Below are 13,406 nucleotides of genomic sequence, written 5' to 3'. Positions count from 1 at the left end.
TGCTGGGCAATGACTGTCGACTGAGATGCAGGTGTACAATGACTGTCGACTGAGATGCAGGTGTACAATGACTGTCGACTGAGATGCAAGTGTACAATGACTGTCGACTGAGATGCAGGTGTACAATGACTGTCGACTGAGATGCAGGTGTACAATGACTGTCGACTGAGATGCAGGTGTACAATGACTGTCGACTGAGATGCAGGTGTACAATGACTGGCGACTGAGATGCAGGTGTACAATGACTGTCGACTGAAATGCAGGTGTACAATGACTGGCGACTGAGATGCAGGTGTACAATGACTGGCGACTGAGATGCAGGTGTACAATGACTGGCGACTGAGATGCAGGTGTACAATGACTGTCGACTGAGATGCAGGTGTACAATGACTGTCGACTGAGATGCAGGTGTACAATGACTGTCGACTGAGATGCAGGTGTACAATGACTGGCGACTGAGATGCAGGTGTACAATGACTGGCGACTGAGATGCAGGTGTACAATGACTGGCGACTGAGATGCAGGTGTACAATGACTGTCGACTGAGATGCAGGTGTTCAATGACTGTCGACTGAGATGCAGGTGTACAATGACTGTCGACTGAGATGCAGGTGTACAATGACTGTCGACTGAGATGCAGGTGTACAATGACTGTCGACTGAGATGCAGGTGTACAATGACTGTCGACTGAGATGCAGGTGTACAATGACTGTCGACTGAGATGCAGGTGTACAATGACTGTCGAGATCTGTGTAAAATGTCATAGTTTGGTCAAAAGTACAAATAACACGCACGTATCGATCGAAAAGGTTTTTTTTTACGATTGAACGTACACAAACATGCAATATGTTTAGTCTCCCCTGCCGCCTAAATATCAATTTTTGTCGGACTCTGACGTCACATAGCTTTGAAGAAGGAAAATCCAATGTTCAATCAATACATAAACAAATAACAGACAATGAACAGAAAAGAGCTTACGTTCTCCACACAAAAAAGGCTCTGGAGAAGAAAACAACAACAACAACAACAACAACAAAGTATTGTGACACGTTATGTTCCCCAACTGAACAATTCCTTCCCGTCTTTTTTATATTTAGTCAAGTTTTGACTAAATATTTTAACATCGAGGGGGAATCGAAACGAGGGTCGTGGTGTATGTGCGTGTGTCTGTCTGTCTGTCTGTCTGTCTGTCTGTCTGTGTGTGTGTGTGTGTAGAGCGATTCAGACTAAACTACTGGACCGATCTTTATGAAATTTGACATGAGAGTTCCTGGGTATGAAATGCCCGAACGTTTTTTTCATTTTTTTGATAAATGTCTTTGATGACGTCATATCCGGCTTTTCGTGAAAGTTGAGGCGGCACTGTCACGCCCTCATTTTTCAACCAAATTGGTTCAAATTTTGGTCAAGTAATCTTCGACGAAGCCCGGGGTTCGGTATTGCATTTCAGCTTGGTGGCTTAAAAATTAATTAATGACTTTGGTCATTAAAAATCGGAAAATTGTAAAAAAAAAAAAAAAATTATAAAACGATCCAAATTTACGTTTATCTTATTCTCCATCATTTGCTGATTCCAAAAACATATAAATATGTTATATTCGGATTAAAAACAAGCTCTGAAATTTAAATATATAAAAATTATTATCAAAATTAAATTGTCCAAATCAATTTAAAAACACTTTCATCTTATTCCTTGTCGGTTCCTGATTCCAAAAACATATAGATATGATATGTTTGGATTAAAAACACGCTCAGAAAGTTAAAACAAAGAGAGGTACAGAAAAGCGTGCTATCCTTCTTAGCGCAACTACTACCCCGCTCTTCTTGTCAATTTCACTGCCTTTGCCATGAGCGGTGGACTGACGATGCTACGAGTATACGGTCTTGCTGAAAAATGGCAGCTACTTGACTAAATATTGTATTTTCGCCTTACGCGACTTGTTATATTTAATCAAGTTTTGACTAAATATTTTAACATCGAGGGGAATCGAAACGAGGGTCGTGGTGTATGTGCGTGTGTGTGGGTGTGTGTGTGTCTGTGTGTGTGTGTGTGTGTGTGTAGAGCGATTCAGACTAAACTACTGGACCGATCTTTATGAAATTTGACATGAGAGTTCCTGGGATTGATATCCCCATACGTTTTTTTCATTTTTTTGATAAATGTCTTTGATGACGTCATATCCGGCTTTTCGTGAAAGTTGAGGCGGCACTGTCACGCCCTCATTTTTCAACCAAATTGATTGAAATTTTGGTCAAGTAATCTTCGACGAAGCCCGGGGTTCGGTATTGCATTTCAGCTTGGTGGCTTAAAAATTAATTAATGACTTTGGTCATTAAAAATCGGAAAATTGTAAAAAAAAATAAAAATTTATAAAACGATCCAAATTTACGTTTATCTTATTCTCCATCATTTGCTGATTCCAAAAACATATAAATATGTTATATTCGGATTAAAAACAAGCTCTGAAAATTAAATATATAAAAATTATTATCAAAATTAAATTGTCCAAATCAATTTAAAAACACTTTCATCTTATTCCTTGTCGGTTCCTGATTCCAAAAACATATAGATGTGATATGTTTGGATTAAAAACACGCTCAGAAAGTTAAAACAAAGAGAGGTACAGAAAAGCGTGCTATCCTTCTTAGCGCAACTACTACCCCGCTCTTCTTGTCAATTTCACTGCCTTTGCCGTGAGCGGTGGACTGACGATGCTACGAGTATACGGTCTTGCTGAAAAATGGCAGCTACTTGACTAAATATTGTATTTTCGCCTTACGCGACTTGTAATTACATTTAGTCAAGTTTTGACTAAATGTTTTAACATAGAGGGGGAATCGAGACGAGGGTCGTGGTGTGTGTGTGTGTGTGTGTGTGTGTGTGTGTGTGTGTGTGTGTGTGTGTGTGTGTGTGTGTGTGTGTGTGTCTGTCTGTCTGTCTGTCTGTCTGTCTGTCTGTGCGTGTGTGTGTGTGTAGAGCGATTCATAGTAAACTACCAAACCGATCTTTATGAAATTTTACATGAGAGTTTCTGGGTATGATATCCCCAGACATTTTGTTTTCTTTTTTTCGATAAATGTCTTTTATGACGTCATATCCGGCTTTTTGTAAAAGTTGAGGCGGCACTGTCACACCCTCATTTTTCAATCAAATTGATTGAAATTTTGGCCAAGCAATCTTCGACAAAGGCCGGACTTCGGTATTGCATTTCAACATGGAGGCTTAAAAATGAATTAACTTTGGTCATTAAAAATCTTAAAATTGTAATTAGAATTATTTTTTTATAAAACGATCCAAAATTACTTTTATTTTATTCTTCATCATGTTCTGATTCCAAAAACATATAAACGTATATAAACGGATTAAAAACAAGCTCTGAAATTTAGAAATATGAAAATTATGATTAAAATTACATTTCCGAAATCGATTTAAAACCATATTCATCTTATTCCTTGTCGGTTCCTGATTCCAAAAACATATAGATATGATATGTTTGGAGTAAAAACACGCTCAGAAAGTTCAAACGAAGAGAGGTACAAAAAAACCGTGCAATGCAGCGCAGCGCAACCGCTACCGCGTTAAACAGGCTCGTCACTTTCACTGCCTTTTGCACTAGCGGCGGACTACGGTCATTGTGAAAAAATGCAGTGCGTTCAGTTTCATTCTGTGAGTTCCACAGCTTGACTAAATGTAGTAATTTCGCCTTACGCGACTTGTTCAAATTTTTTCTGCCTTAATTTTCGTCGATTGAATAAAAATTGGTATCCTTCGTTTTTATATTTAGTCAAGTTTTGACTAAATATTTTAACATCGAGGGGGAATCGAAACGAGGGTATGGTGTATGTGCGTGTGTCTGTGTGTGTGTCTGTGTGTGTGTGTAGAGCGATTCAGACTAAACTACTGGACCGATCTTTATGAAATTTGACATGAGAGTTCCTGGGTATGAAATCCCCGAACGTTTTTTTCATTTTTTTGATAAATGTCTTTGATGACGTCATATCCGGCTTTTCGTGAAAGTTGAGGCGGCACTGTCACGCCCTCATTTTTCAACCAAATTGGTTGAAATTTTGGTCAAGTAATCTTCGACGAAGCCCGGGGTTCGGTATTGCATTTCAGCTTGGTGGCTTAAAAATTAATTTATGACTTTGGTCATTAAAAATCTGAAAATTGTAAAAAAAAATAAAAATTTATAAAACGATCCAAATTTACGTTTATCTTATTCTCCATCATTTGCTGATTCCAAAAACATATAAATATGTTATATTCGGATTAAAAACAAGCTCTGAAAATTAAATATATAAAAATTATTATCAAAATTTTTTTTTCGAAATCAATTTAAAAACACTTTCATCTTATTCCTTGTCGGTTCCTGATTCCAAAAACATATAGATATGATATGTTTGGATTAAAAACACGCTCAGAAAGTTAAAACAAAGAGAGGTACAGAAAAGCGTGCTATCCTTCTTAGCGCAACTACTACCCCGCTCTTCTTGTCAATTTCACTGCCTTTGCCATGAGCGGTGGACTGACGATGCTACGAGTATACGGTCTTGCTGAAAAAGGGCAGCTACTTGACTAAATATTGTATTTTCGCCTTACGCGACTTGTTGTCAGATTAATTTTGTAACGTGATGTTGATGTTTCAGGTGAGACAGGGCGAGAACAATGGCGAGCAAGCAGGGAGGTAGCGGGGCCATTCCGAAGACATCACGACAGGTAGGCCGCTGTCACCGTGTTGTGTTGTCCATAATGTTTCCCATTGTTTTGTTTTGTCGATCGTGGTGTCTTTTGCATACTGATTTCTTGTGCATAGCATTGTATTACACTGTCCAAATTATATTGTACTGTCCAAATTATTTTTTACTGTCCAAATTATATTTTATTGTCCATATTTTTGTGTTGTCCATTGCATTGTATTGTCCATAGCATTGTATTACCCATAGTGTTATATTATCAATAGCATTGTACATGTATTGTCCATAACTGTCATTGTAATGTCCATAACATTGTGTTGTATATAGCATTATATATATATATATATACACGCCCCTGAGGAAGGCCTGGCAACAGGTCGAAAATTTGGGCTGCCACTTGAAATTCTTTGTTTGGCTTTTCTTTTCCTTGATTTTGTTATATGTATATATATATATCTATATCTCACCCATTGCACCTCGGTATAAGCAGACCTAACGTATGGATGTTTTCTTGCTGAACAGTAAGGGAACGTATACTGTGTGTACTGTCAGCGTATACGGTAGTATGGTTCGAAGCGATGTCTCCTACTCCAATGACTGATGAGGAGTGACAGTCAGCATAAAACTGTTATCGGAAACAGCTAAATTATGGGGTCCCGGGTAGCTCAGGTGGTAGAGCACTGAGCTTGTGATCGAAAGGTCGCTGGTTCGAATCCGGGCCGGGACGGACACGGGTCAACTTTATGTGCAGACACAGAGACTGTATTCATCTTCCACCCCGAGAGAGAGAGAGAGAGAGAGAGAGAGAGAGAGAGAGAGAGAGAGAGAGAGACGTGTGATTAGGAATAGCCAGACCTATATATATATATGTGGGCGTCTTCAATCTTGGCACGGAGAGTGTGACATTTTGTAATTTAAAGTTGGATTGTCACAAAAATTGGCATAGTAGTCCGTTGTTCTTAATTTAAACTGAAACACATACTTTTCAAGAGAAAAAAGCAATATTTTTGGCAGTTAAAAGTCCGTTAAATCTCATTTTTAAGCCGATTTTTGTGAAATTTGGTTAGTAGGTCTGTTGTTTCTAACTGAATATCATAACATACTTTTCAAGACAAAAACCAAAGTTTTGGCAGTTTGAAAAACCGTTAAACCCCATTTTTTCACCAATCTTAGTGAAATTTTGTAGGTAGATCTGTTGTCCCTAACTAAATTTCAATTCAAACTTTTGATGAAGAAAAGTAAACTTTTGTCCGTTAAAAACAGTAAAGGTTTGATATTTTTCTTTGATTTTGACAATATTTGTTTGATAGGACCACAAACCCTGACTGAATTTAGATATACACCTTTTAAGAAGAAAAACAAACTTTTGTCAGTTAAAACCCATTATATCTCATTTCTGCACCGATTTTGGTCATCAGACGTTGAGGTTAAGCAGACTGATATTTATAGACTACTCCAACAGGATCAAGCCTGGTACAGGTTCACAGGCCAAATACCTGAGTGTACCGGCTGAATAACAGTGTACGGGCCGAACAGAAATATGTACGGATGACGTCACGACGAAATTACGTATTGTAATGACGTTCAGCGTTCCATTTCGTCATTTTGAAGAATAAATTGCATTGAATTTGCTTGTCAAACCAGTAGCCATTTGGCGGGTCCATGGTTCGGAACATCTATTTTGAGTTTTGAACAAAATTCAAACAAGCCTTGCAGCATTTCGATTATATATATTATTTTTTATTGATTTTACTGAATTTTATTTTATTTACCGATTTTGTCATTCAAAATTCACTGTTTGGAGAGTAACATGCTTGTGGTGTGTTCTCAGGAGTGTTTTTTCCAAAGTCAAATGTCTCTTGAATCTTTGGGGTATGGCAACATAATGATTTCATAAGAGACATCCATAGTGTGATTCGACTTGCTATTCACAGCACAAAGAAGCCAGTGAAAATGTGAGTTCTTGACACCATTTGTTATTGAATATGTTAGTGTATGTGCTTTGCTGGCCTTAGATGATTCTACTCTCATATTTTCTTGAAAAATGGATGTACGCAACCGACTTTTTACCGTGCCTGTTTAGGCGAAATGCCTTGTCATTTATCAACTTTGCATAGCATCATTTAACTTTCATCCTTTGTGGTATTTTCAACACCTGTATCGCATTTGAAAACTGTAATTTTAACAAACGAGCACTTCAAAGTTGCGTGTTGACCGATGTCACACATTTCGTCGCCATTTTGACTCGGATTGCAAAAATATATTATAAATTCACAAGAACAGATTTTTGTAATATTGAGCGTTCATTTTATTAGTAAAATGCCTCAGAAGGCAAATGAATAACATTTGGTTCTGTCATATTTGCAGCAATGTGTCCAAACACATCCCCAAAGTTGTACACCTATCAATTTTTGGTCTGTGCTCAGTATCAGAGACGCCCACATATATATATATCTAGTATCTAGTTATTGCATAATTTCGTACAGCTCATTTCAATAAGGCTCCAGTTCTTACCACAACTAGGCACCCGTTTGTTTCTCTCTCTCTGTTCAACAAAACAGAAACTGCATGTGTATGCACAATATTTGTGTTTTCTTTTTCTGGAGAGATTTCTTTCATGGTCTCTCAGTTGTAGAAACGATTATGAGGCCTGTCTGTTTGCTGTCTGAGTGCTCTGAGCACTGTAGACATAGAGCACTGAGCATATACGGCTTCTCTGTGTGTGTGTGTGTGTGTGTGTGTGTGTGTGTGGGCAACACCTGTGGATTGTAGAGTTCTGTTTGTGATGTGGTCTGGCGGTTTTGGTGTGTATGTATGTTCTGGCCTTCCTTTGAGAAGCCATAACAATTTTTGAAGGGCTTAGAGATAAACTCCAAATTTCTCAATCCTGTTTGAGTGATCTTCGCCTCCAAAGGTGATTGTGGTGTTTCGGCACTCGGTTACATTCGGCGTCGTCGACAGGGATGGGACTCGACATGATATGTTCAGGAATGGCATTATGGCCACTGAATCATTTTCGTGCTGTTCCCATTCCACGAATCTGGGAGGGACCTAAGCTTGGCGGGTCCATGGTTTGGAACTTTGGGACAAAGTTCATTCAAACGGGGGCGGGTGTGACAGGGAGACTACCGTCGCCCTTCACAGCAGACTCTGCAGAGTTGTTCGCCTTAGAAGTTGTGAGCTATTTATAGCTCGCAAGGCAACACCTGTGGATTGTAGAGTTCTGTTTGTGATATCGTAAATATTCTGCATCAAATTTGGTGGGCATATTCAGGTGGACCCCGGGCACAAACTCCCGGCGAAGCCGGGTATTCCTCTAGTTATTGCATAATTTCGTACGGCTCATTTCAATAAGGCTCCAGTTCTTACCACAACTAGGCACCCGTTTGTTTCTCTCTCTCTGTTCAACAAAACAGAAACTGCATGTGTATGCACAATATTTTTGTTTTCTTTTTCTGGAGAGATCTCTTTCATGGTCTCTCAGTTGTAGAAACGATTATGAGGCCTGTCTGTTTGCTGTCTGAGTGCTCTGAGCACTGTAGACATACAACACGTACATTATCACAACAGAGGACACTCCCATCAGAGACTATAGAGTATACAGAGACGCGTCATCCTTCTTTGCGCTGCGGTGCGAAATTGAGACCGGCCAGCCCAGCGCGGGAAAAGAGCCACACCCTGCCGCACAAGGAAACTCGCGTTTCGCGGCTGCTGTCGGCTGTGTTTATATCACGGTTATATTAACATACTGTCTGTTCTGTCCGGCTGACAGTGCTGCAAAAAGTAACTGGATGAAAAAATATGTTTGTTTGTGAACATCCTTTTTAATTGACCATAAAAACACCGCAGAAATGGTATAGATTAAAATTAAATCACATTTTCTTGGGCAATATTCGCTGGATCGCTGTAGTTATGCAAACATGATTCAAGTCAGTCTCTTTTCACGACCTAACCGTCGTTATTTTTGTGTGTTTTAATCAAATACAAATACATACTGAATACATGGTCAGTTAAGCCTGAGAAAATATGTCAGGAATAAATCGTTTAACGAAATAGTTCCCGGTTAAATCGGTAACTAAGGCATTTAGTCTATTTGGTGTCACCCCAGCACATCGAAACTGAAATGGGTTGTCAATTACACGGAGCTAAGAAGTTATCATGTAAGGAAAACTGTAATTCTTGTGACCAAACCGGCTGACTTTAAAGAATCTTGATCGATCGATGATTTTCTTATTTCTTTTCAGTTGCTTCTTTCTTGTTCAGAAAGCTCTCTCTCTCTCTCTCTCTCTCTCTCTCTCTCTCTCTCTCTCTCATTATGGCAAGATTCCGAGGTGGAATAACAGAAGTATTTGTGCACGTTAATCGATATAAGAGAGACGATGCGGATATGTTGTTATGCCCCTTTTTTCCAGGGAAAGTAAAGAAGATGAGTTTTATTTTGTGCTTTGTTGCCCCGCACTTCGTGATTTGCGATGCCAGTTTATTCCTGCTAAGTTTTATAGAAACCCAAGTTTACACAAGTTTTCTATGCTTTTGGCATCTGTGAATGAAGGTATTGTTCGAAAGTTGTCAGCTTATGTGTACAAAGCATTTCGGCTACGTAGTGTTGTTATGTCTTAGTTCATGTAAGCCTACGGTATATTTTATTTGAAATGTAATGTCTTAGTTCGTGTATGAACTATGATTTATTTCATTTGATTTGTGTGCAAATGTCATTATGTCATTGTATATATGTTCACCCCGCCGTCATTTACAATCAAAACATCAATCATGATAAATGATACTAACGTTCGCAGCTGCAAGCCGTTGTAGATCTACTCTATAACTCCGCGACGGCCGTGTCAATCAAACGAGATGGTTATGTCTACCCTAATCGATCACCGACCGTATTGCCACTAGATCAGTCTATCAGTTCCAGACTTGGCATGCCGAAATGAGATAAAGTAGAGGAAAAATAAATCTTATACATGTGAAACTAGTACCAACATGCACAGCTTGGACTGGTTTGAGGCTGTAGTGTGTACATTGTGTGTTTTCACTGTTCCGGTAGAATAGATCTACACGCAGTTCGACGCTACAACTTTTACTGATTTTCCAACATTTAACGAGAGAAAAATTGAAGAAACAATCCTCACCTACTCTCTTCCTTGGGAAATTTGAACATCCTCAAGCCTTTGGCATGTGCGTTTGAGCAATTGATGGCCGAACACCATGCCCCACTGCGTTTTCGCGTTGGCGCGACCATGCTTGTGCAGCACGATATCACCACTGCTGTGGAAAGAGAAAGTAGGTGGTTCCATGTTTCCGCGTGGTGGCGCCACTGGGCTTCCGGTCTCACTTTTCAGCACCGTATGGAGCGTCTCTGTATACTCTATAGTCTCTGCTCCCATTGTACTTTCCAGGCGTGCTGCCAGTGCCACAAGCGATCACGGTGCATCAGGCAAGGGGGGTGTCACTGCCGTGCGAACTGCACCAACTGTACCAACTGTGCTGCTAAACGCTGTTCGAATCGCGCCGTTGATCTGGTACGTCATGGGTAGCGGTGTATTCTCTCTCTCTCTCTCTCTCTCTCTCTCTCTCTCTCTCTCTCTCTCTCTACAGCCAGGCAGTCAGTCAATGGCCGCACTTTCAAGTGCCTCCTTATGCCTGGCAATGTGCAGCGCCCCAACCTCCTCCTCGACCCATGCTGCCTCCACCCTACATGCTTCAGCCACACCGGCACTCAGTGCCACTCCACAATTCATACACTCATTCATACACACCCATACCCCCGCAGCTCCAACAGTGTTTTACTCCACACAACTACCACAGCACAGGTGCCTCTACACTCGTGTAATTAGAAGTGCCATCAGTGTTTCCCTCCACACGGCTACCCTCAGCACATGTGCCGCTTCTCTTGTGTAATCGGCTAAATACTGAATGTGTAGACACATTATTTTGTGAGAACACAAGAGTGAAGAATAACTATGCATCATTCTAGACGTGTGGGTATGTGTGTGTATGTGTATGTGTGTGTGTGTGCGTGTGTGTGTGTGTGTGTGTGTGTGTGTGCGTGCGTGCGTGCGTGCTAGCACGCAGGGGTGTACTACGGGAGAGAAAGTAGAGAGAAACTTTACTGTATGTGGTCATTCGTCCTTGTAGTAACTGTGTTCATAACTATTTTACAAACGTTGCCCTTGTGCAAGGGTGTGAGCATAATCGCGCGGCCTTCATCATATTGAGGAATCTTCAAAGTAACTTTGTTAACTGTTTGTTCTACACTGAGCTGCAGCTAGAACGTGCTCGCTTCTCATAAGTGCCTCAGGTCGGTCACGCTATATGGACAGCATTGTGCGTTGTCGTGCCCTGAAGCCATAGGCTTTTTTCATCCGCATGGAAAGCGGCTGGTGTTTGGACGATATTGTAGTCTGACCACGCGATGCATAAATGAGATTCTACTTCTCTGTGCAAGACTTATACTTTTTTACAGCATTAACTTTGACAGTGAGCTAAATATTTGCATGAACTACCGGCTTTGGGCCGAGTTTGTGAACTTTAACCAGTGACTGAATTTCACCAGGACTGTTCAGCATAAACTGCTTTTAACCTTGTGTCTCCTTGTTTTCTGTGAACATTTTGTTCATCTTGTATTTAAGCTTACATAAATATCTAGTATCCTGCGTTTGTTGTGGGAGTTGCTTTACCTTTTTTTCGGTCACCCTTCATTTTTAAGCAACAATTTCTTTATTTTTGATAGCATACCTTTGTGTGCTGCTATCTTATTCTGTATCATCCTGTTCTAAATCAGTAGCAACTATAGTTACTCTGATCTATCCCGGGAGTGTAAGTGGTGAATGCCAATTAATCCGACTTGTTTGTTACAATATTGCACTTCGTCCTAATGTCAACAACATCAAACACTGTTCTCCGTATAGGGCATGTAAATATTTATCATTTAGTCAACAAAGTACATGATGTCTGTGTATTGCTGAACCAGCAACCAGAGCTGGTACAACTCTTCGGTGTAAGTGAAACGCGTCTAGATTCGCGTATGTAAGACAGCCTTGTTAACATTCCGAATTATTCGGTTTTACGACGGGACAATGCACGAGTAGGCCAAACAGGCATCGCTCTTTATGTTCACCAGTCCATTGCTGGCATTGTCAAACGTAGAACCGATCTTGAAGATGACAATGTTGAATGTCTGTGGTTGGAACTGAAACAGGACAAATCCTCTCCCTTGCTTATTGGATATCTGTATCGTAACCCTGCTCAGTGAAACGTCAAGGTGGATTGATGATTTTGTTTCTATGATGGACAGAGTGAAGGCTCGTGACAAAAATGTTGTATTGCTTGGCGATTTTAACATTAACCTACTCAGGCCTCAAACAACTTGGTGCTCAACCACTGCTCTGTTTGGTCTTCATCAGCTAATCGAAACCCCTACAAGAGAAACAAATACTTCATCAACCCTTATTGATCATATCTATACTGATAGTAAGAATATCGTTGCAAATGCGCAAGTAGTGCATTCCAGTTTTAGTGACCATCATTCTGTTTTTTGCTCGGTTTCTCTTAGATTGCCAAAATCACGTCATAAAGGCCACACAACAATCGAATACAGAAGTTTCAAGTATTTTGATGAATCTGCCTTTTTCTTTGACCTTAACCAAGCCCCATTTTATAGCGTATTCAATTGCAGTGACGCAGAGGGCGCTTGCAATACTTTTCACGATATTTTGTGTTCTATAATTGATAAACACGCACCACTACGTCAGCATAGAGTGAAACATCCCCAGCTTCCCCCTTGGTTAACCTCAGACATTATCGAGGCTATGGCGATGCGGGATCATTTCAAAGAGCGCAACATGAAAACAGAGTATAAACTGCAAAAAAATAAAGTTTTGGACACAGTGAGACAAGCAAAGACAGAGTATTTTAATAAACTAATATCTGAAAAAAAGGGATACAGCTACAATCTGGCGAGCAGTGAATCAAATTCTTGATAAATCTAGAAAGGGATCAACCAATTCTCATTCACAAATATCTCCAAATGATTTTAACAAACACTTCATTTCGCTTGCAGACAACCTAAAATCTTGTCTCAATCAGAATGATTCCCTTGATACGGATGATTGTCTTGAAAAATTAAAAACATTCTGTGGACAAAAGTTGAATCAAACTGACACGGTTTCTATTCCTCCAATCTCAGTGCACGAGCTAGGAAAACCGATAGAACAAATGGCGAACAAGAAGTCAATGGGTCCAGATAAGATTCCAGTCAAGCTGCTGAAACTTGCTTTACCTTACATTGTCGATTCCTTAACTTATGTTTATAACCTGAGCATACAACAAAACGTGTTTCCTTCTATTTTAAAGTGTGCAAAGGTATTACCACTTCCAAAAAATAAGGATCTTACAGACCCAAACAACTTTAGATCTATTTCCCTCTTACCTGTTTTTATCTAAACCCTTAGAAAAGCACATACAAAAACATTTACTGGCATATATGGAACAAATGAATCTGTTTCATCCTTTTCAGTCTGGATTCCGCTCGAAGCATTCCTGCCACACCGCCTTAAGCTCTTTATGCGAGACTTGGCTCTCAGCAATAAACAAAGCAGAAATAACGGGAGCGTTGTTTCTGGACTTTAAGAAAGCCTTTGACCTAGTAGATCACTCGCTTCTACTGAAGAAATTAAAGTGCTATTTAAAAGACGACTCCGCCTGTG

Source organism: Littorina saxatilis, linkage group LG16 (assembly GCF_037325665.1).
Source record: "Littorina saxatilis isolate snail1 linkage group LG16, US_GU_Lsax_2.0, whole genome shotgun sequence".
Lineage (NCBI taxonomy): Eukaryota > Metazoa > Mollusca > Gastropoda > Littorinimorpha > Littorinidae > Littorina > Littorina saxatilis.
Note: the sequence above shows the minus strand (reverse complement) of the source record.